The 24,593-nt window shown below is 45.2% G+C and overlaps 1 protein-coding gene across 3 annotated transcripts in view; it reads left to right on the forward strand.

Moving 5' to 3' along the window:
- Positions 1–24,593, forward strand: part of GALNT17 (polypeptide N-acetylgalactosaminyltransferase 17) — a 381,950-nt gene that overhangs the window by 65,428 nt on the left and 291,929 nt on the right. The window lies entirely within an intron of this gene.

Below are 24,593 nucleotides of genomic sequence, written 5' to 3' on the forward strand. Positions count from 1 at the left end.
ATGTCTGAAATCGGATTGGTCTAGTTGTGCTATAAGGGCTACATTCATCCCTAAATTGACCTACAGTGGTCATTCGTATCAGTTGCTTTAGGGCTTGCCTTCACCAACAGTTAATGCACAGGAAGCAGGCTGTAAATCTGCAGTGCGCTAGCGTGCCATTCACTAAGGGTGCATCTACACTGTACCTATAGCTCAAAATAAGTTACGCAATTTGAGCTACGCCAATTCCAGAGCTTATTTCAACTTAATTTCCAAATAGCTTATTTCAAAATTTGGCATTGTCTACATGGTGCCAAATTTTGAAATAGAGCACTATTCCGAAACGCCCCTTGATCCTCGTGGAATGAGGTTTACGGGGATGTCAGAATAGCACGCCCATTACAGTAGAGTCCCTATCATCTGACCTAAACGGGACCGACACGTGGTCGGATTACCCAATATGTTGGATGATACAGACTCTACTGTAGAGAGCAACGAAACAGCTGATGCCGCTCCTGCCGGGGACAAAGTCCCCTAGAGCAGCATCAGCTGTTCCGTTGCTCTCTAGGAGAAGCTGCTGCTGCTGTCGCTCCTGTCTGGAAGCATCTCGGCGGCAGCAGCAGCAGCTTCGCCTAGAGAGTGACGGGGCAGCAAGTGGGGCCATTCTCTCGGCCCGCGCTGTATCCGACCCTGCAGCTCCCAAGGACAAAGTCCCCGGGAGCTGCAGGGTCGGATAAAGCGGAGTGTCGGATTACCGGGTGTCGGTTAATCCGGACTCCACTGTATTTCGAAAGCGATTTTACAGTAACGGGTGTGCTGTCAAGACACAGAAAATGCTATTTCACGATACTGGAAATATCCCGAAATAGCGCTGCTGTCTAGACACACCCTAACTGTCCACAAGGCACTTGTTACAATGCCCTACAATAGGGGTGGGGAACCTTTTCCTGCTCACGGGCAGCGTTCCCTCTAAGCTGCTCCTCAGCACAGCTTCACAGGTGGTTAATCAGCCCTGCCCCGTCAGGGGCTCAGGCTTCCATACATGAGCTGACTGACTGGGCGGGGCTGATTAATCACCTGTGAAGCTGTGCGGCCCTGCAGCTTAGAGGGAACGCTGCTGAGGGGCCACTGACCCACAGAAAAATCAGGGGAGGGATGCACAGAGGTGAGAAGAAAAAAAACAAAACCCAAACCAACCCCCACCCCTTCATGGCTGTGAAGGAAAAAGACGCTCCCCTCCTACCCCTCACACACAAGAGCCTGGGGAGGGGGGGGGCAGTCTAGTAGATGTTGCGTGTTCCAGCCCTGCGGTGAGGCAGCAGGGGGCTGGAACACAAGCCCAGGCTGCCCATTACTGGGGAGGACCTAATCCTCGAGGACCGTATTCAGGCAAGGCGGGGGCCACATCCAGCCCCCAGGCCTGAGGTTCCCCAAACCTGCCCTAAAAGTTTCCTTGTGTGCGCTGATTCACTCCTGTTTTAAAGCCAAGCAGATCCATAAGAATGTAAGAACGGCCATACTGGGTCAGACCAAAGGTCCATCTAGCTCATTATCCTAACTTCCCACAGGGGCCAATGCCAGAAGCCCCAGAGGGAGTGGATAGAATAGAATAATAGAATCCTAGAGCTGGAAGAGACCTCAGGAGGTCATCAAGTCCAGCCCCCTGCCCAAGGCAGGACCACTCCCAACTAATAGGTAATCATCAAGTGATCTCTTCCCTGTCACCCATTTCCAGCCCCTGACAAACAGAGGCTAGGGACACCATTCCTACTGATCCTGGCGAATAGCCATTGATGGACCTAACCTCCATGCATTTATCTAGCTCTATTTTTAACCCTGTTAAAGTCCTGGTCTCCTAAACATCCTCTGACAAGGAGTTCCACAGGTTGACTGTGTGCTGAATGAAAAAAAACCTTCCTTTTATTTGTTTTAAGCCCGCTGCCTATTAATTTCATTTGGTGAGCCTAGTTCTTAAGTTATGGGAACAAGTCAATAACTTTTCTTTATTCACTTTCTCCATACCTGTCATGATTTTATAGACCTCTATCATATCCCCCTCATCTTCACTTTTCCAAGTGCATTGGACCCTGTTAGTGAGCACCGAGGGTGGTTAGTGCATGCTTCTACTAATCATTGTGTAATCCACACACCTAGGCTGTGTCTAGACTGGCAAGTTTTTCCGCAAAATCATTCGATTTTGCGGAAAAACTTGCCAGCTGTCTGCACTGGCCGCTTGAATTTCCGGAAAAGCACTGACGATCTCATGTAAAATCATCAGTGCTTTTCCGGAAATACTATGCTGCTCCCGTTCGGGCAAAAGTCTTTTTCCGAAAGACTTTTGCGCAAAAGGACCAGTGTAACCACATCTAGATTGGCCACGGACTCTTTTCCGTAAGAAGTGCTTTTGTGGAAAAGCATCCTGCCAATCTAGACGCGATTTGTCCGAAAATGCTTTTAACGGAAAACTTTTCCGTTAAAAGCATTTTCGGAAAATCATGCCAGTCTAGACGTAGCCCTAGTGTGGTTCACTGACCAATGCAGTGGCACCTAAACCACAGCAACAGGACCAAGAGACCTCTACAGCATAGGCTGAGAGCCAGCTGGCTTTTAGCTCAGAGGGTAGAGGCTCCTATACGAAACTTCAGCAGTCTCAGGTTCAAATCCACCTGGTGGTAGTTACAATTACTTGTGCTATCAGGGTTACAGTACTGTTCTTGGCGTGCTAGCCTGATGAGAGTGAGCATGTCTGCTCCACTTGAGAATCACACTCCCAGTGCAGATGTTGCCTAAATAGCCTTAAAAAAGACGAGTAGTCCTATTGCACCTCAGAGACTGACAGGTGTATATATAAGCTAATTTGAAGAAGAGGGTTTTTGCCCATGAAAGCTCATGATACTATATGCATTTTTCTTAGTCTGTAAGGGTATGTCTACATTGCATTCCTCCTGCGAGAGAGGAATGCAAGTGCAGACAAACAAAATTGCAAATGAAGCGTGGATTTGAATTTCCCGCGCTTCATTTGCATAATTGTGGCCGGACACTTTTCCAAAATACCATATTTCGAGAAAAAAACGGGGTTCATTTGAAAAGAAACCCTTCTTTCGAAATAACCCTTACTCTCTAAAAAATGAGGTTTAAGGGTTATTTCGAAAGAAGGGTTTCTTTTCGAAATAACCCCGTGTGCACTGCATTTTTTTTCTCGAAATACAATATTTCGGAAAAGCGGCCAGATGCCATTATGCAAATGAAGTACGGGAAATCAAATCCACGCTTCATTTGCAATTTTGTTTGTCTGCATTTGCATTCCTCTCTAGAAGGAGGAATGCAATGTAGACATACCCTAAGGTGCTACAGGACTACTCATTGTTTTTAAAGTTACAGACTAACACATCCACTCCTCTGAGTCTAGGTAACTTTAGTTACCTAGGCATTTGCTTGAGTTTGGATAGGCAAGTGTGAAGTACTGATAAACCGTTGGATAATAATCATCCATAAAAGCCCACAATGGTTGAAGTGGAAAGACAAGCTTTCTGCTATGTTGTCATGTCAGAATTAAGGAAGCCATTTCCTCCCTCATGGGAAAAAATGAAAGTCATAATATCCCTTCTGGAGAAACTATAACAGATGCTTTACTTCTGACAGTGGTCCTCCGAGTGGATTTTCCCAATGCTTAAAACGAGTTTGTTTTCGCTTTGTCAGGGGTAAGGAACCTTTTTTGGGTTGGGAGCCACTGAGCCACAGAAAAATCAGCCAGGGTCTGCACACAAATGAGAAACCAAAAAATGACCAAAAAACAAAAGAAACCTCCCTCAAAACAAATCCTCACTGATGTGGTCCCCAACTGAGAGAGAAAGACACTCCCCACATTCTCCTCACACAGCAGAACCTAGTGGGGCCCAGGTTAGTAGATTTTGTGTGTTCCAGCCCTGCGGGGGTGGTTGGTGGGGGTGGAGGGCCAGCATAGACTCTCCAATGCTTGGGGGGAGCCTTGAACCTCAGGGGCTGGATCTAGGCAAGCCACGGGCCCCATCCAGTCCTGGGTCCTAAGTTCCTCATCCCTGAATAAAAACCGTAAGTACCATGTCGAAAACGTATTGGTACAGCCGCTGGCTTCCTCATCTCTTGTTCCCTTGATTTACTCCCAGTCATTTGTTATTTCTTTTGTTAGGCATTGGAGGAAGGTGGTGTATCCTTCATAAGCAAATTTGTATCACTTTGTCTTTTCTCCTGACCTACATTTGCAGCACAAATATGTCCCAATTGATAAATAAATCATGAGCAAATAGAGAAACAATAAGTGATGATATTTCTTTAGTCTAATATGAATAAGGAATAAATAGAAGTCTCATCTCTTTCAACACAAGTATTGGTCAGTTTAGGCATTATTCAAGCTGGGCTGAATCCTTATACAATCTCTCCTTAAAGATAAGATTTAGTCTCCACATATTTGTTTAGATTCATGTAGGTCACTCCCTCTGTCATCTACTTGGGAATTTGAACTGTTCTGATTGCTATGAAACAGCAGTTGAGTTGTGGAAGACATGTCTTAAGATCAAGGGGCTGTTATATATAATGTAAACAAATTTGGCTAAGCAAAATAACTAGGGATTTCAATAGTCAAGAAGAACTACTGTATGTTTCCGTGTATTACCTCATCTTAAAATGCAGCAATTTACAATGAAAAAGGCAAATTTACAAATTTACCACAGGAAAAAGACATGGTGCAAAATGCAGTGTAGTTTGGAAGAGAGAATATCTTAAGGGGAAGCATTGTGACCCAAGTATAACATTATATATTTAGACAACAAATAGTCTGGTAGCACTTTATAGACTAACAAAACAAGTAGATGGTATCATGAGCTTTATCACAGCCCACTTCTTCAGATGACTGGAGTGTTGGATGTCTAGGATAAAAATATGTGTATATATATATAGGACATTTTTCATGTATATAAATAAGGCTAGCAGATTCACCCGGTGTTGGTCAGGTACTTAACTCAATTAATTTTTTTCTTTGGAAAATAAAAGGAAAATGTACATGACTTATTTAAACTGTTGTATTTTTCAAAAATACAGTGCTATTTTTATGAAGTTAATTTTATAATTTCTTTAAATGGGAATTCCATCAAGTGTGGGTTTTTTTCTTCATCCCCCATACACTCTTATTATTCGCTATGTTTTAGCAAAAAGGGGCTCTGGACAATTTGGTTTCCAATAACATCGTCTTCGAGTTTTCAAACTGTAAGCATTGATTTAGCTGTGCCAAAACAGAATGTATTTGTGTATCCCATATTGCTCAGTTTTATCGCTTTTCTGTGAGGTTTAGTGAGACGCAATCTTCTTCCACGTTTATCCTATTTTTCAGGCTCATCTGGCACTCTTTCAAATTAGCTCAGTTATGTCAATTTTGAGGACTGTATTTGATTGGGTGATTCTGTCTTTTTTCTGTTCGGTTTTCTGAGAAGCAATCCTATTCCAGCAGCCCTCTTCATAGCCTGCAGGTTTTCCATGGGGTTGGAGGTTCAGGCTCTGGGTTTAGGGCAGGAGAGCTCCTTAACTGGTCTGGTGGCAGGCAAGATGGTGGAGTCCAAGCCTTGCCGGCCACTCTCTTTGTGCTGTAGCTGCCCGCAGTGACTATTCTCAGTATTGCATCCCTTCTCTCTGTGCCTCTCCCTTTCATGTTTCTTCTTTCTCTGCCCCCTCCCTTTCTGTGTTATGGAAAACAGTCCAATTCCTGGCACTTCCCATTTTCCAGGCACAACCAAACCCTGATCATGGTTTAAGTTAGGGTAAGGGGAAGCTGCATACCAAATGTGGTGGTCCTAGCTCTTATGGTTTAGGAGTTCTTGAACAAATGGACTCAAAGATGCACAGACAGATGGCTTCACAAACAGACAGATGCACTGTAAAATATATAGAGAGACTGCATGAAGTCCAATTATCCAGTTTTTTTTTCGCTGCAACCAGAACATTTTTTTAGGTTTCATAAATTATATGTGAGGTTTACTGTTTTGATGAGAAGGTTTGGCAACAGGCCACTTGAGTTCTGTTTCTACACATTGCCATTTTCTGGCTGAATTACCTAGAACAAGTTATTCAACCTCTGTTTTACCATCTGAAAAATGGGTGTAATTTGTTGTTTATTTGTACTTCAGCAGCGTACAACTAAAGTGCTAAATATGGAATAGAAACCCAATATGCTAGTTGCTGGACAAATATTGAAGAAAAAGATGGTACCTGTCTCAAAGAGTTTAAAATCTAAGTAATATATAACCCTTACTTATAGGGTTCTTTGAATCTTAATAATGTCTTAAAACACTGAGGGTGTGTTTACACTTGTAAATTATTTCAAAATAGCTTATTTTGAAATAATAACTCCCAAAATAACTATTTCAAACTAGCATGTCCACACTACAAGGCACCATTGAAATAGTGCAGGTTTATTTTGAAATAGCATGTCCACACCGATTGGAATCTGCATCGCATTTAAAGCCCCCAGAAGCACTCAGGGGAGGGCACCAGGAGGGCGGACACTTCCTGTAGCTGCTTGCTGCGGGTAGCTGTCACATGTGCTTAAAGGGCTCCTCTCCACAGTCTCGTCTCACACGCCGCTTCTCCACTGCTACTCCCTGCCTACCAAACTCACGCCGCGAACTCCGGTTACCTTTGAGGACACCGTAGCACTCACAACATGGAGCTGCTGCAAAGCAGTGCCAGGCTCACGAGCCTCGTGCTGCGCCTCATGGCACAGTTGATCCGCACTGTCCACGAGCTGCTTGAGAATGATGATGATGACCAGCCCAGATTGGGAGACCTCTTCCCCCAGGCCCTGATGCTCCTGTTATAGAAAATGATCCTATGCTCTGCACATCATGGATCGCCACTTCAGGTGCAGGGAGGCCAGCTCTGAGTGGTGGGACCGTGTCATCCTGCAGTGATGGGACGACCAGCTGTGGCTGCAGAACTTGTGCATATGGAAAGCCACCTTCCTGGAGCTCTGCGAGTGGCTTGCCCCTGCCCTCAGGTGATGGGACATCACATGAGACCTGCCATCCCCCTACAGAAGCTCTTTGCCTTTGCCCTGTGGAAGTTCGCCATGCCGGACAGCTATCACTCTGTGGGGAACCAGTTCAGCATGGGGAGGTCCATGGTTGGGGCCATGCTCATGCAGGTAGTTATGGCTATCCACATCATATTGCTGTGGAAGATGATCATCCTGGGGAATGTTGACCTCCATCATGGATGGCTTTGCTGCCATAGGCTTCCCCAGCTGCAGGGAGGCCATAAACAGCACCCACATCCCCATCCTGGCCCTTGATCACTGTGCCACAGGCTATAGAATCATAGGGCTGAAAGAGCAGGAAGGGGTACTTCTCGATGGTGCTGCAGGCCCTCATGAACCACAAGGGATGGTTCGTGGACATTTGCAGTGGCTGGTCAGGAAAGGCGCACAATGCCCACATATTCTGGAACTTAAGCCTGTTCCAGAGGATGCACATCGGCACTTTTTCCCGTGACCACACCATCAGGGTTGGGGACATGGACATGCCCATATGCATCCTGGGTAATGCAGATTATCCCTTACTCCCATGGCTGATGAAGCCCTAAATGGATAGCCTGGACCTCACCAAGAAGAAATTAAATGCCAGGCTCAGGGGGTACCATATGGTGGTCGAGTGTGCCTTTAGTCACCTAAAAGGGAGGTTCCGTAGTCTCCTCACCCACCTGGACCTTGGCAAGTGAAACATCCCATACGTGGTGACAGCCTGCTGTGTGCTCCATAGCATATGTGAGAGCAAAGGGAGACTTTGCTGCCTGGGGTGCGGGTAAAGCAGCTGGCCAGGCATACAAGATGCTGGCCACCAGTCAAACACCAGTTCATTCGACGAGCACATCAGGGGGCTGTGCTCATCCAGGAAGCCTTGAGGGAGAGTTTCAGACAAGGCTACCTGTGAGATTTTCCCCTGGGCCTATCTACAAGGGATCCTGTTTTGTTCTACAAGGGAACCTTTCCCTCTCCCACCCCTCCCTTCCCCACCCTCTCTTTCCACTTTCCTCTCTCCCCTGCAGACCAAATAAAGAAGCCATTTTTAAACAAACAAGTGTGTTTATATGGGGGATATAAAACAAGAGGGACTGGGGAAAAACTTGGAATGGAGGAGGAGCAGAGAGGAGGTTCAGGGATGGAGCTGGGCTTGGTGTCTGCCTCAAGTACCTTGGAAGGCTTTGGCTGCCCAGGAGGTCCCACTGCCATGTGGCCCCTGGGCGGGCTAGGAGGAAAAGCCGGGAGGAGGGGGGATGGGGAGGTGGCTGGTGGCTCACTCCATACATGTGGCCAGGCATTCCGTCACAGATGTTATGGAGGAGCACATGGCTTCACACTGGTGTGACAGCTGCTCCCACATGGCCTTCCACTGCTCCCAGTCAGCCTGGCTCTCCTTGCAGGTGGCAGCCCGCACCCAGCACTCGTCATCAAACCCACAGATGAGGGACTGGAGGCAGGCCATCTCGTCCGGCTGCAGGTCTTCCCTGGTACGCTTATTGCGGTGGATCCTGCAGAATCGGGAAGATGGCATTGGAGGTGGTGGGTGCACTATGCTCTCAGCTGGTTCAGCTGTGAAGAAAAGTGACAAGGGCAGTCGTTCCAGGAGACTCTGTATCTGAAGTCTAGCTCTAATCTCTGAGCCAACACTGAACGTCTCGGTTCAGATGATGGTGATGTGCTTTGAGCAAGGCCATCTGTTGCTTACATAGTAGGCACCTTCCCGCAGGAGCACCAACATCCCAGGGAACATCACTACCCCCGCATCCCAAAGACAAGCAGGCATGGAAAGGTGCTGGCCAGACCAGGAGCCTGCGGGAGGGGACGGGGTGGCTTGGACTCCTTCAGTGTCCTGCACATTCCGGGTCCGGCACTGGTGGCATCCCACAGAGAGAGAACTTCTATCCCTGCCCACTGGAAGGGCGGGAGGTGTGTGTGAATGACAGAGGCAGCTTGGCAGAGGGAGTGCTACTGGGGTTTCCTCCTCTTCTTCCCCCTGGAAGGTTCCCATTCAGGAGATCAGACTCCTCTGCATCACCGCGCTTGCCAAGGAGCGGATGCTGCCTGAGTGTGAGCATGAGGCTGTGCCGTGTGCAGCACTGTTTGTTTCCATGACCCCAGCCTCCTTAGCGGTGGCTTGGCATGGGAAGGTGTCCCACCCCGGAGTCAGGAGTAAGGCAGGCCTCTCCAGGAACCTTGTGAAAAGGACCGAGGGGTTCTTGTGTGAGAGCATTATGGAGCTGAGTGCTCTGGACTGGTGGTCCATGTGCACCAGCGAGGAGTATACAGCCCCTTGTAGCCCGCCACCTGCCCCCATGTGTATATAGGGAAAGTGACGGAACTCACCTGAAGTGCCTTCCCCAGGATTGTCCGAGCCCTGGGAGACATCCTGGGAGAAGAGGACTGGCTCCAGAGTGAGCAGCTCCAGGCTGGAGGGCATGGTGTCCGGCTGGCCACCTCCTCCTCCTTCTCCTCTTCCTTCACAATCCCACCCTCATGGAGGCTGATGCTGGGGGTGTCTTGGCTGGAATTGGGGGCGGGGAGAGATGACTGGCCCCTCATCCCAAAATGGCATCCAGCTGCTTATAGAAGCAGCAGGTGTGCAGTGCTGCCACAGACCAAGAACTTTGCTCCCTGGCCTTAGCGTAGGCCCACTGGCACTCTTTGGATTTCGTGTGGACCTGGTTGAGGGTCTGCATGTGTCTTTTCTCTGGCAGGCTGGCAGCCATCTGGTTATACACGTTGGCATTCTGCCTCTTGGTGCAGAGATCGTGGAGGTTGGTCTCCTCCCCCCAGACCTCAATGAGAACCAGGATCTCCACATCAGTCCAGGCTGGAGTCCTCTTTCATCCCTGGCCAGGGGCCTCAGAGGTTGCTGTGGGCGTGCTGGCAGCCATTGGGGGTGCACAGGGAGCGCTGGGATCACTGATGGTTCAGGCTTCTAGAAATTCTATATTCTCCTGCTGCACAGTCCGACCATTCATAATTTTGCATTGACAGTAGCGAGCAAATGATGAACCTCTTGCTTCAAGACACTGGTCTCACCAAGCACATGTGCACATGCTTAACTTTAAACGTGTGAATTGTCCCGTTTACTTCAAGGGACTGTATTAGGACTCCAAAGCATTGGCTTCTTGTACTTAATCTAAATGACACTCTGCCTTCACTGTAAACAGCATAGAGAGTTGAGCGGTTATGATTCAGTCTTATGAAAGGTGCTGATATGCATATACCGAGGTACTGTTCATTAAAAGTATGTTTTTTGGAGCCAAGGGGAATTACAGTACCAAATATTCCTCTCCCGTTTCTTTTATAAGTGCCCTCAGATATTAAAAGTCTTGCCATGGCACCCTTTTGACCTATTTGAAAGCATAAAAAAATGAGAAAAATTTGAAAGAGCAAAAAGAATCTCTAGGGTGACGTGAGTATGCGAATGCACCAAATTCCCACTGGTAAATGGCCAGTAAATTAAATGTCCAATTTAGAATGGTGAATAAAAACAGCTGGGGTGGGGTATGGGGGGGGGGAGGAATGATATAAAAGATTAAATATACTGAGCAAAAGCCTGTAACATAGATTTTCTTGACTGTAAAAAAGTAATAAGCTCATAGCTCAGTAACAGGTAATTAGTAGCCTATCGTTGTTTGCATCTATTGACCCAAAGTTTCTCGCTCTACAGAGCTATTTGCATAACAATTATATATTTGCATTGATATGTTTTGGGTTTTTTTGGCTTGACCATTGTGGGAGACAGAGTCCAAAGTAACCAGCATTTTAATGAGAAGTGTCGAACTGTAGACCTGGGAAGGATGATATGGAATGTGGCTATGTTGGCCTTCTGCAGAAACTTCAAGTAAAAATGTATGCTGATCCCCATTGTAAAATTCTATGTATCTTACGTAGGATCTTTGTACCTAAATTAGATCTGCATGGTGAGAACTCCAATGACGTTTATGGATTTCTGTGCACTTTCTGTGGTTATCAAAGGCTCTGTTACGGAACTATGGCTTACCTTGGTGTGAATGAGAATGCACAATATGTGCTCATTCACCTAACCAAGGGAATGAAGTGAGCTGGATTTTTGTTTTTATAATGCGTACACTAAAACGTGGCACTTTCTTTCTAATATGTAAGGGTATGTCTACACTACAGCATTAATTCGAGTTAACTTAATTTGAAATAGTTAATTTGAATTAAGCTAATTCAAATTAATGCAGCTACACACAAAACCTATTTTGAAATAGCGCGTCCACACTGAGTGGACCCTGAACTGAAGTTAAGGCTGGCCGGAACCAGTGCCGGCAGGGCACCAGGTTAGGACTTAGTGTGTGGGGCTGCTGCCTGAGGCTAACTGAGCTACATTCTTAAAGGGACCCTACCCCCACCCCAGACAGACAGTTCTCAGGGTTCCCCGCTTGCTTGTCTACCTCGATGAGGGACAGCAAAGCAGTCCTGTCTTGGAGTGCCCTGAGCGCCCGCACTCGGGACACCACAGCACTTGGCCACATGGAGCCAGAGCTGCCCCTGGGTCGTTGCCATCAGCCCAGCTGCACTTGCTGCAGGCTGCTATCTGGGGGGTCCATCGGGGGGCTGTCAGGATCCAGGAGGCCCTGTGGGAGAGCATCCACCCCTCAGAGCCCTCAGAGCCACCCCGGTCCTCCCTCCCAGGGGCTCATGCCCCATTCCTCCCTCACGTCCTTCCACTTACACCTCCCTAGCCCCCCTTCCTGATGTCAAATATAAGACACGTTTTTTCATAAACACGAACTGTCTTTATTTAACAAAATTTGAGGGGGGGGGGAAGAAACTCTGGGAAAAGGAGGTGTGAGGGGCTAAGAGAGAGGGTGGGAGAGAGGAGAGGGAAACCTGGGAGGAGGGAGCTGCAAGGGGGAAGCCAGGGGAAGAAGGGGGAGGGGAAACTCAGGACCCAGGGTTGGGGGTCTCGCCGGACCAACTTGATTTTCATGCAAACCTGCTCCTGGGTGCGCATGTGGCCTTTGGTGGCCAGGCTGGCAGCTTTCCTGCCCTAGACGGCTGCATTCTTCCATCTAGAGCGGAGATCATGGATGTTGGGAGCATCCCCCCCCACCTGAATAACGTCCATGATCTCCACCCTGGACCAGGAAGGCGTCCGCCTTCTCCAGCCCCTGTCAGGCTCCTGGGATCTGGCAGACTACTCCTGGGGAGTGGTGGAGGGCTGGCTGCCAGTGGCTTCCTGGCTCATGTTTTGGGGCCGCTGGGTCAGGGGCCCCGGTGGCCACTCCTGGTTCTGGGCTGGCAGGCTTGGAGCTGGCACAGGCACTGTGGCCAGGGTCTACCCCTTTAATGGCTCCGGGGCTGCGGGAGAGGAGAGTAAGTTTTCCTGGTTGTGCCCAGAGTGGCCACCAGGGCTCCCTGGGAAGGGCTGGAGGCCCTCTATTTTGAATTAAGTGTCTACACAGCACTTAATTCGAAATAGCTATTTCGAATTTGGTGTTACTCCTTGTAGAATGAGGTTTACCAAGTTCGAATTAAGAGCTCTGTTATTTCGAATTAATTTCAAAATAGTGGTTTGCATGTATAGACACTATTAAAGTTAATTTGAAATAATGGCTGTTATTTCGAATTAATTTTGCAATGTAGACATACCCTTCGGTGATTTTTCTCTCCTATAATTGTCTCCTTTGCAGACAAAATGAATGGTTCGCAAAAAAGTATGGAAAAACTATGGATTTTTTAAAAAACAACTTCTGATAAAGGTTGAACTGAAAATAATAGATCCCGTCTGAAGAAAATATGCAGAATCATTCCTTTTAAGTAGTAGTTTTACAGAAAAGGACGTGGGGGTTATAGTGGATGAGAAGCTGGATATGAGTCAACAGTGTGCCCTTGTAGCCAAGAAGGTTAACGGCATATTAGGTTGCATTAAGAGGAGCATTGCCTGCAGATCCAGAGATGTCATTATTCCCCTTTATTCAGCTTTGGTGAGGCCACATCTGGAGTATTGTGTCCAGCTCTGGGCCCCCCACTACAAAAAGGATGCGGACGCATTGGAGAGGGTCCAGCGGAGGGCAACCAAAATGATTAGGGGGCTGGAGCATATGACTTATGAGGAGAGGCTGAGGGACTTGGGTCTGTTTAGTCTGCAGAAGCGAAGAGTGAGGGGGGATTTGATAGCAGCCTTCAACTTCCTGAAGGGAGGTTCCAAAGAGGATGGAGAGAGGCTGTTCTCAGTAGTGACAGATGGCAGAACAAGGAGCAATGGTCTCAAGTTGTGGTGGGAGAGGTCCAGGTTGGATATTAGGAAAAACTATTTCCCTAGGAGGGTAGTGAAGCACTGGAATGGGTTACCTAGGGAAGTAGTGGAGTTCCATCCCTAGAGGTGTTTAAGTCTCGGCTTGACAAAGCCCTGGCCGGGTTGATTTAGATGGGATTGGTCCTGCCTAGAGCAAGGGGTTGGACTTGATGACCTTCTGAGGTCTCTTCCAGTTCTATGATTCTATGATAAGGGGATGGTTTGATGAGATAACATGATCTTGGTAACTAATTGACCATTCATTATCAGTGGGAAATAGGTCAATGGAGGGATGATAGGAGTTACAATAGAGAACTTTCTGGGTGTCTGGCTGGTGAGTCTTGCCCACATGCTCAGGGTTTAGCTGATCGCCATATTTGGGGTCGGGAAGGAATTTTCCTCCAGGGTAGATTGGCAGAGGCCCTGGAGGTTTTTCACCTTCCTCTGTAGCATGGGGCACAGATCACAGCTGGAGGATTCTCTGCATCTTTGGGCCTTCAAAGTATTTGAAGGCTTCAATATCTGAGATATAGGTGAGAGGATTATTCTAAAAGGGGTGGGTGAGATTCTGTGGCCTGCACTGTGCAGGGGGTCAGACTAGATGATCATAACGGTCCCTTCTGACCTTAAAGTCTATGAGTCTATGAGACTGATTTATGGCTCTGAGTGGATATTTATGGATTCCAAGGGCAGAATTGGGCTAAGGACTGAACCCCAAGTAACTCACAGTTCCCCTTGAAGGTCACACTAAGGTCTTTTTACACCATTCTGGTATCATCAAGGGACTTTGGAGTAGGTGAAAATGCAATGTAGTTTCCACCCATCTCTTCTGGGTTGGCAGTAAGCAAGCAAGTCCTAGACCTAAACTCCACATAGCTCAATATGGGTGTGTAAGGATGGTCTTCGTTCCTTGCCCAGGTACATAGTCAGAATCTAGCCCGTGATTGGTTCAGAATCTAGCCTGAGTCAGAATCTTGCCTGTGATTGGTTCATTAGGGAAATCTATTTAGATGAATGAACAGATATGCACATGCCTGAACATGGAAACCACATAGTTTAACGAACTCATGGCCTTCAGCGTTTTAACAGCATGGCCTTCTCTATCTCTAACTGCTACCGTTAGCTCCACTCCTCAAGATGGCATACCAATCCAGCAAGCACTGAAGTGGGTGATCAGATCTGGAACTACAGTTGCCAGGTGTCTGGTTTTCTACCAGACAGTCCGGTATTTGCACCGTCTGTCCGGTAGAAAAATTCAGAAAATACCGGACATGTGCAATGTTCAGTATTTTCTGAATTTCCGGCTGGGCGCCAGACGGAAGCCTGGCAGGGGTGGGGGGAGTGACTGGGAGGCAGGACCACGATTGGCGCTAGGAGCCTGTGGTCACGTGCAAAAGCTGAGGGGGGCAGGGGCTGGGACTCCCAGCATGTGACCAGAGGCTCCCAGTGCCAATTGCGGCCCCGCCTCTCAGCTGGGAGCTGCTGGCTGCATGCAGAAGCCGGGCGGGGGGAGTGGCTCCCAGCTCCTCCCCCGCCCCCGCTCAGCTTCGACTAGCAACTCGAGGGAGTGCCTGCCGGGGGCGCGACCCCTTGGACTTTGGCTGTGGTCAGTGGCTGCACCCCTCCCCCCGCTGCCAGCTCCACTTCCTGCCCCTCTTCCTTCGAGCCCCCCCCCCCCGTCCACCCTGCGGGCCCCGACCTTCCCCAGCTCTGCTTCCTGACCCCCCCTTCCTCCCAGCCCCCCCATTCCTCCCGTCCAGCCCCGCGGCCCCCCCAGCTCTGCTTCCCATCCCCCCCTTCCTCCTGGCTAGCCCCATGGCCCCCGGACCACCCCTGCCAGCTCTGCTTCCCGCCCCAACCCTCTCCTAGCCAGCCCTGCCCCGCCCATGATCAAGTATGTCTGTTTTTTTGGCAGGGTCTACCTGGTAACCCTATCTGGAACACTGTGGGAACGTGTGCATTTGGTTACTGGTGGCCATGTTTGCTAGATAGGGGTGGAAGACTGAGGCTTTGTGGGGCAAAAGTCTTTTCTTTCTTTTAAAAATGTAAATTAGCCATCTTGTATTGAGAAGTTATCAGGATAGCTACATTGACTGCAATGCAAAATAATATTCCGTTTGTTATACTAAATAAAATATAACACAAATATTTATCTGTATCACATTTTAGATCATATATGAGAGCATATATCTCATGCTACAGACTTTGCAGGAGAAATCTTTAGCATCTCAGCTGAACCTCATGGCTTCCATCAGTGTTAATGGGAGCCAGGTGGTCTAACTCGGTGCAGAAAACTTACCTGCACAACAAGACAGCAAGTTAGGTATAGCAATGACAGTTGCAATTGCTTATGTTTGGCTTCCCCCTTCTTGCCCTGGAGGTTCAACAAATAGCCACCAGATTTGTATTGAAACAGACCCAACCAGCCATTTCTAAGAGCTGCCCATTCCTATGGGGAAGAAAAGAGCAAAGGGCTTTGTGAGTATTTCTTGCCTTTTGCCATGGAGCAAATTGTGACACTTACAAATCAAGCAAGTTACACCACACAATAAACTGCAGTGAGAAACTTGGGGAAAACAATGTGTGTAGCCACCTAAGAGTCCTAGAGGTGATGAAATACACTGACAGGTGTATAGAGTGAATCCAAACTAAATGAAACCTGGATTGCCAACGTCTTTGTATCCCTCCCCACCTTTAACTTTCCGTCCAACATTGTCTAGCCCACCAAAAGATTTTGCATTCTCAGTTACCCTTCCCCAAAATGATTCTTCATCCTGTCCTAATGATTCTTGCTCTCCTGCCTCGGCAGGACAGACATTTCGCCTTTTGATATTCAGATGCTTCTCCCATTTAAATCAGTACAGGCATCCAGGCAGAAATTGGCTTTTTAAAAAAAACATGTTGAGACCATTGGCTCCGGATCAGTGTTGCCTCTAATTTTTTCCATCCATGTGCGGAATAAGTTTTGTTATGTGCACCAAGACGTGTGTGGATGTGCACCGCCAAAAGAAACACAAGCTGCCAGTTGTGGGCACTCTGCTAATCAGCGGAAAGAGTAGGCTAGAAAAAAAGGGAAGTGCTCTCAAAAGCAACAATGTGAGTAGAGTTATTATTTATTATTTGTATTACGGTAATGTCTGGGGACCCCAATCATAGACATTCCCCCACTGTTCTTTCTGCTGTAAAAATCAATGCCTAGAGTTGTCTGGGAAACAGGATTCACTAGAATTTCTGCCATTTCAGGATAATAATTATTCCATCTTGAAACGAAACATTGAATTTCAACATTTCCCAAGACACGTCATTTATAAAAAACAGCATGAGTCAGCCGCACAAATTATTATTATATTTTATGTCATTTTATTTTTAATGATTTGATGAAAGAAACCATAAAAATGTAAAAACTAAATGAAATATAAAAAATCAACTAATAACATATAAAATAAACATTTTAAAAAGTGCATTAATAAAAATAAAATTCCCAACAAAGTCAAAGAAATATCAAATCATACCAGTCTGATAAGGTCAAAATAAATCGGATTGAAATGGAACCAAAATGATTTGTTTCCATTTTCTCCCCCTAAACAAAATTTCTTCAAAGTTGTCATAATCCCCTAGAATCTTTTAATTTGGACAAATAGTTATTTTCTGATGGAAAAACAGTTAATGGGAAAATTTTCAACCAGCGCTATGTACAACCCAAGATGGAGTCCCTTCTTCCAAGTGCTTATGAAGAATTAACAGGGCTCAGGAGCATGACATACAGGAAAAAGTTAGAACAACATAATAACTGTAGCTGGCCAGATCCTCAACTAAATGGAGCTATGCCAATTTACATCTTCTGAAGATCTGCCCCAGTATTTGTACTAGGGGAAGCCTACCAAGTTCATAAATGTCTAGGCAGATCTGGACATTGTATATGGATCAGGTAGACATTTTTCTGTAGGGCACCAACACGCAGTTGGGTCCAAAAGTCCGATTTACTGATCCCGGAGACAATTTTGTGCCTTGAGAAATGACAGTGCAACACTGGCACCCATACTACATTTCTATATGTTATTACAGCTTTCCGTTTTGAACATGAAGCAGCATGCTGTAGATTTTTCAACATAGAAATAACTGTTTCCCCTTTCCCCCTTTTGATGCAAGCTCATGCAGGGAAGTTTGTTAGACTGGCTTAGACATCTGATGTAAAATCAAGCCTGTAAAAGGAAAAAAATGGATTGTGTCTGTATCCTAATAAGAATGAATCTCTGGGGGTTGGTCTTAGGCACTTGAATGTCTTCTTGGATTTTATGCCAGTCACATCCATACAGATCTTGGCTGGGTCTTTGATGCTGAGTTTTCTTTTTGTTGAACATTTCATACCACTACTTGATCAGCTTTTTAAAAAAATGAATAGCACTTATGTAACAATGCCAGGCTAAGGTGCTCCCTTACCTTGTCCAGTGCTACAAGTTTTATTTATGACTGTCATTATAAATAGTTCTTTCTCTTGGCCTTCCTGCAATTGCACTTTCTGTACCATACAGAACCAAACACATTATCCAGGTGTCTGCATAGACTGTCATCTTATCATGCTGTTACTTGGCAGTGACCCAGACTATCCATCCACGGACTGTAAAATGTAGATCTTTTCTTTCAAATTGTGTATCCTGTACCTTCTGCTTTAGTGTGACTTATTATGGCCTATGTCCTATTGAGCATTAGACTATAGACCCGTGGTGTCCAACCCGCTAGCTACTAGCCACATGTGGCTATTTGTCTGGTTGAGTGTGTCTATTTGGCCAATTGAGTGTGACTCATTCTCTGTAGAAGTGGCTACTGCTTCAGAACTGGTTGGACACCACAGCTATAGACCATGTTTAAGAATCTCTTTGCCACTGGTAGGTAGGAACTTTGGACTGGAATACAGCAGCTGTTCAAACACCCAGCAATAGGATACAAGAGATGAAGAGGAGCAAAGGAATACTAGATCCATTTGACACCGCATGGGAAATTTAGGCTGGTACCATGTACATTTAATCAGAATTTGGATGAGACAACCATCCTCTTGGAGTAAAAAAAGTAGCATGCATCTTTAATGATCAGAAGTGATCAGTGTGGTGGTTCCAAGGTGCATTTCAAAGATGGGACGTTCAGAAAGGCAGTATCTGCTGGGGGGCAATTTGTTTCAGTAGAAGCTTGAAAGGAAAAGTGCCCTAATTAAATCACCAGCTGAATCCAGCTTTTATTCTACTAATAATGAAATAAGGGTCTGAACAAAAATTCTGGGTGCAAATGGCCTCAAACTTTGGAGAAGTTTGGAACTGGTCCAAACTTTGCAGCTGGCCCTGATCCCTGTAATTGGCTGAACCCCAACAGTTGATCAGTTCTGACCTTTTAGAGGATCTCAGTTCTTAATTTGGATCCAGTTAGGGATCCAATTGTTAGGGAGACAATTGTTGCCAGTAAATAATTATTTGCACCCTTAGGCCCTTTCTGTTTCAAACTCAGTCCTTTTCAGTGAAGGCAGTTTACTCCCTTTAATAGTTATACAAGACAGATTAATGTTTGCCTTCAGTTGTGCTGAAGTACAGCAAAATGCTTTTCCCAGTTGCATTGTACATGGGCTGTCTATTTGACTGGATGCTTTGTAAATGAAGACTGTGTATCACATTGTATTGTGTTTTTCCAAAGCTTTGCTCTGTCCAAGTAAGCTACTGTCTCCTTCTGAAATATACTGCTAGTTTAAGAGTAGAATAATATAGCTACTGTAACTGTGGTAGTGTAGGAATAATTTTGCTATAGAAATTAAATTTTTATACCACCATGAAGAAAACTAACATTTTGTGAGTCCTTGGAGAATATGATTTCTGGCTTTTCAGCAGGAATGGCTCAGATCTTTAGAGCTGTAGGCATAGATTCTTTCTTACTGCAGCAATGTAAGAGGTGGACGTTCCCCAAAATTGAAATGACCAGGGGGACGTTGAGTAAAGTATATTTTCTGAGATGTTATTTGAGAGAAAGTAGTTTAAGAATGAGTGTAGCTTAGAAATGTTCAGAGATCCAGTCCAGATCAATGCCTGACCTTTATCCAAACTATCTGAATCTCTTGAGTTTATAAAATTGGGCAGAGAATCACCTTAAATCAGGCTTGTTGTGTGTGATTAATGGTGATTATCATTCCTAGACAGGATGGAAGAAAAGCAAAAAACCACCTTTCTGCAGTTTGGCAGTTATGTTTCTGTGCCTGGCCAGAATAATAAAGATTTAGTTTTCATGTTGGGAAAGGTTCGTGCCAGTTCTATTTTTATCAGAATCAATTCACTCTTCCTTGCTACTAAACCACCAAAAGCACCTAATGATTCATTCTCTGTCAGCAGCATGGACCTGGTAGGGAAGATCACTCCCTCTCTGAGATCCAGACATAAGGTCCCTAGCAGCATCAAAAGGCAAATGAGAATTAAAAATATAATTACTACCGATAAAGGCCTTAAGCACATATTTCACTTGAAGCATGCAACTCATCCCATTGAATTCCTATTCATATTACCACTCTTGCTTAAAGTTACAAGCTTGTTGTAGGTGCCGAACAGTCTGAGCTGATCTTAGCAGCGGGGCTATCACCTCAGTCCCATTGTTATGAATATGAGGGGGTGCTGTCAGAGCATTCTATTTCTTGAAGCAAAATGCAGGACAATGTAGCACTTTAAAGACTAACAAGATGGTTTATTAGATGATGAGCTTTCGTGGGCCAGACCCACTTCCTCAGATCAAAACCTTGTGTCATTGCAAATAACTCTTCCTTTTGCTCCAAACAGCCCTAATCTGATCTTCAGCACCCTAGTATTATTTCTTTGCGCTGAGTAAGGCCTAGAATGTCCTGTCACAAACCAGAACCCTGTTATGATAGGTGCTGTGCAAAACACAGAACAAAGAGAGCTTGCCCCTGACAGTGTGTGATCGAAGTACAACGCAAGAAAAAGTAGCTAAATACAGGGGAAGGGATGGGTATGGGAGGGGAGAGTGCAAGCAAACAATGAGGTGCAATTAACATGTTGGAATGTTCTGTGAAAAGCATGTTTGTCAGGGCAGGTCAACACTTCCTGGGAGATTGGCATTGTGGCAATAGATTCCCCTGGGGTCAATTTAGTGGGTCTAGTAAAGACCTGCTAAATCAACTGCTGATCAACTCTCATTGACTCTGGTACTCCACTGGAACAAGAAGCATGAGGGACATCAACAGGAGAGTTTCTCCCGCAAATCCCCTACAGTGGAGATCCCGTGTCAACTCGACTTAATGTACATCGACTCCAGCTATGCTGTTTGCATAGCTTACGTCGACATTGCTCCGTGGTGTAAATCTGCCCTTTGACTCATCTTTTTCCCCCCAGGCATTTGAGGCGGATTGAGTTTTGGCTTCAGTGGAGTTGTTAGCTGGAATTGTACTGCTGCACTTAAGCTGTGTTTTTAGGTGATATCAATGATGCCTAAAACACTCGGAGAGGCATCTTTTTGAACCTAAATAATATATAGCAAAAAGGATTAAGTAATTTGCTGGCTCGGGGTGTTTATCTGAATATTTCTCTTCAATCCCATTTCTTCTGAGACAATCCATTGGAAATAAATGTTGTCTCTTTCATTTTCCTCTTAGAGTTGGGCTGTTAACATCCTTGCCAAACATTTCCTGAGCCTTAGCGCCAAGCATCTTAAAACAAAGTGACACACTAACGGCATTAGTGAACCTTTCTGACAGCCTAACCTGGGGAAGGGAGTTATGGGAACTACCCTGAGTAAAATGTATAGATCCTCGTCACATCACACCTGGGGATTTTCATTTTTTTTACTCCAATTTTGGTGCCTCTGATACACCAGATAGGACAGTTCTAAATATGTGCTCCCTGCAGATCTCTTGCCTAATGTTTGCAGAATGATTGTGTTGTGCATTTAATTTATTGCACTGATTAAAAGGTTTGACATAGGTTTTAGTTTTTGCCGTAAAACCACGAGCCGAAGGAGGAGCAATGCGGAAAAGTGCATATCTGGAAATTCACTTCAGTGACTGTTTAGTTGGTCGATATGAATCAACACTGGTTCAATCAACGCGGGTGTGTCTTTCTGCCATGAATAATCTCCTGAAATAAGAGCTATACACTTTTTATTCAAAGCTGATGAGCTGGACGTCAGTTCTTGCTATTTATTCTCTAGAGCCTCCCCAGTTAACAAGGTTTCATGTTCATGAGGCATTTATTTTGACTACACTAGGGCTTGTTAGTGAAATTGTCCCTGCATTGCTAGCACCAAACACAGATTCACCACTGTTGGTGCTGGTGGGAGCACTAATATGGATACTTCCTGTGACCGTCAAAGTTTTTACACCATATCATTTAGACCTGCTTAGAGCTGGGTGGGACAGGATATGAAAAGTTCTGACAGCCATTCCATATTCGTGAGCTATTCTGGAGCTAGCAACTCTAGGCAGCTTTTGCTTAAAAAAATAATCCCTAATGCAGGTATGGCTCAAATCCTTGTCAACATGTAGATTCAGGGTCATCTAAGGAGTATCCAAAGAGGAAGAAAAAACCATTAGCTCAGCAGCTTTGCATGGAGAGCTCATAATTCTATTACGTGATTCTCTGAAACCTATTAAAAAAAACAATTATAAATGTTTCAAGGAAAGAACACAGTTGTAAATTAAGTAAATCAATGAATAAAACCCAGCAAAGCTAAGGGGTCAGAGATTTACAAGCTAACCAGTGGGAACATAATGCACCTATAATAAAATGTACCTGCATGCAAGACATCCAGGGAACATTTCATAATTGTGTGCTATATTCTTACCAGCCAAGAAATAGCATTGATGGAGTGTAGGGTAATTTTGCTCATCAGAGGGTACGCCTACACTACACAGCTATTTTGGGATGCCTGAGGTATCCCGAAATAGCTAGCTTGCGTCAACACAAGTTGCCCGTTATTTTGAAATATTTTTTGAAATAACAGGCGCACTATTTCACCATTCCAGTAAACTTCATTGCATGAGGGATAAGGGAGAGTTCAAAAGAGCATGTTATTTTGAAATTTGGTGCTGTGTAGATATGCCAAATTTCAAAATAAGCTATTTCAAAATAGATTTGAAATAAGATGCGCAATTTGCATAGTGCAGATTGCGTATCTTATTATGAGTTTCGGGTGCTATGTAGACACACCCATAGAAAGTTCTCAGTAGAGAGATTTCATGAACAGGTTGAACAAAATGAATTAAAATTTTGGGTCTGAAATCGTATCTGTTACAATGGTTAAAATCTGCAGATTTTTTCCCATCCACATGTAGAATACATTTATGTGTGCACCGAGACACGTGTAAATGTGCATCATGAGTAGAAGCCAAAACCTAGCTGTGGGTGCTCTGCTAATCAGCTGGGCAGCACTTGAATCTCTTCTGATTCAAGCGTGCAGCTTACAGGGAACACTGATTGGCTACGTCTACACTGGCATGATTTTCTGGAAATGCTTTTAACGGAAAAGTTTTCCGTTAAAAGCATTTTCGGAAAAGCGCGTCTAGATTGGCACGGACACTTTTCCGCAAAAGCACTTTTTGTGGAAAAGCATCCGTGGCCAATCTAGACACGCTTTTCCGCAAAAAAGCCCCGATCGCCATTTTCGCGATCAAGGGCTTTTTTGCGGAAAACAAATCTCTGCTGTCTACACTGACCCTTTTGCGCAAAAGTTTTTTGGAAAAAGACTTTTGCCTGAACAGGAGCAGCACAGTATTTCCGCAAAAGCACTGACAATCTTCCATGAGATCGTTAGTGCTTTTGCGGAAATTCAAGCGGCCAGTGTAGACAGCTGGCAAGTTTTTCTGCAAAAGCAGATGATTTTGCAGAAAAACTTGCCACTCTAGACACAGCCATTATGTATTAGGCCCCCCAGTATCTCAAGGGCTGTGTCTAGACTGGCAAGTTTTTCTGCAAAACCAATAGCTTTTGCGGAAAAACTTGCCAGCTGTCTACACTGGCCGCTTGAATTTGCGCAAGAACACTGACGATCTAATGTAAGATTGTCAGTGTTCTCGTGCAAATACTATGCTGCTCCTATTCAGGAAAAAGCCCTGTTGCGCAAATGTATTTGTGCAAGAGGGCCAGTGTAGACAGCTAAAAAGTGTTTTGCACAAAAAAGCCCCGATGGCGAAAATGGCGATCGGGGCTTTCTTGTGTAAAAGCAGGTGTATATTGGCACGGACGCTTTTCCACAAAAAGTGCTTTTGCGCAAAAGCGTCCGTGCCAATCTAGACGCTCTTTTCCACAAATGCTTTTAACGGAAAAACTTTTCCGTTAAAAGCATTTGCGGAAAATCATGCCAGGCTAGACGTAGCCAAGTGGTTTAAAAATCATGAGATATTTTAAAAAATAATACCTTTAGGATTTTTAATTTTCCTTTTTTGAGATTTTCACAGACTTGCACAGCCCCAACCCTTAAATATCATGAGATTCATGATAAAATCTGGAGAGTTGGCAAGATAGAGATCCCTTGTCAGAAGCTGTCATAATAATAACACCTCCTGTCACAGGATTTCACAGTGATTTATGCTCACAAATGATTTTCATTTAGCCTGGCAATAATCCTTTAAGGTAGAGAAGTGTTAAAATCCCCATCTTGCAAATGGGAAACATGATGCATAAAGAGACTCAGATCATCTGCTCAAGGTCACCCATGACAACCAAAACAAATTTGGGAGTAGAACTCCGACCTCTGAATTCTAACTACTGTGCTTTTGCGACAAGAACATCTTCTCTTGTCTTATGTATTAGCAGGGGTGATGAAGAACCCTGCTTTGTGAATCAGGGCTCTCTGAAATAAAAATGAAGAAGGAAATATCAAGGTTTAAAAAACCCATCCATCAAACGTTGTAGCATCTGCCAAAGAGAAAGGTCTGAATCTTCACTTGTGAAAAATGCTAACATGTCAGGTGCTATATATCAGTAGTGAAGCAAGTCTGAACTTGGCTCCCCATCACCTCCCTTATCATTGCTATTATTGCCCTTGATTCATTCTTGAACCTTGCTTACGTCCTACTGCTGCGCAAATACGAATGAGTAAATCCATTCGATAAAGGTCTTAGAGAATGTTGTTACACCTTAAGAAAGCTAGGAGGGAAAATTGTTTTAATCTGCAACATTTGTATGCTATTCACTGTTCAAACTAAGTAAAAAAATATTCACTTGGCAGTTACCCAGCATGTTTCTATTCTTAGACCGTATTCAGTCCATTCTCCTTCTGGGGACATCTAACCTTATATGTAATTATCCCACTGAGAAA

This window comes from Pelodiscus sinensis, chromosome 21 (genome assembly GCF_052426305.1).
Source record: "Pelodiscus sinensis isolate ZL-2025 chromosome 21, ASM5242630v1, whole genome shotgun sequence".
NCBI lineage: Eukaryota > Metazoa > Chordata > Testudines > Trionychidae > Pelodiscus > Pelodiscus sinensis.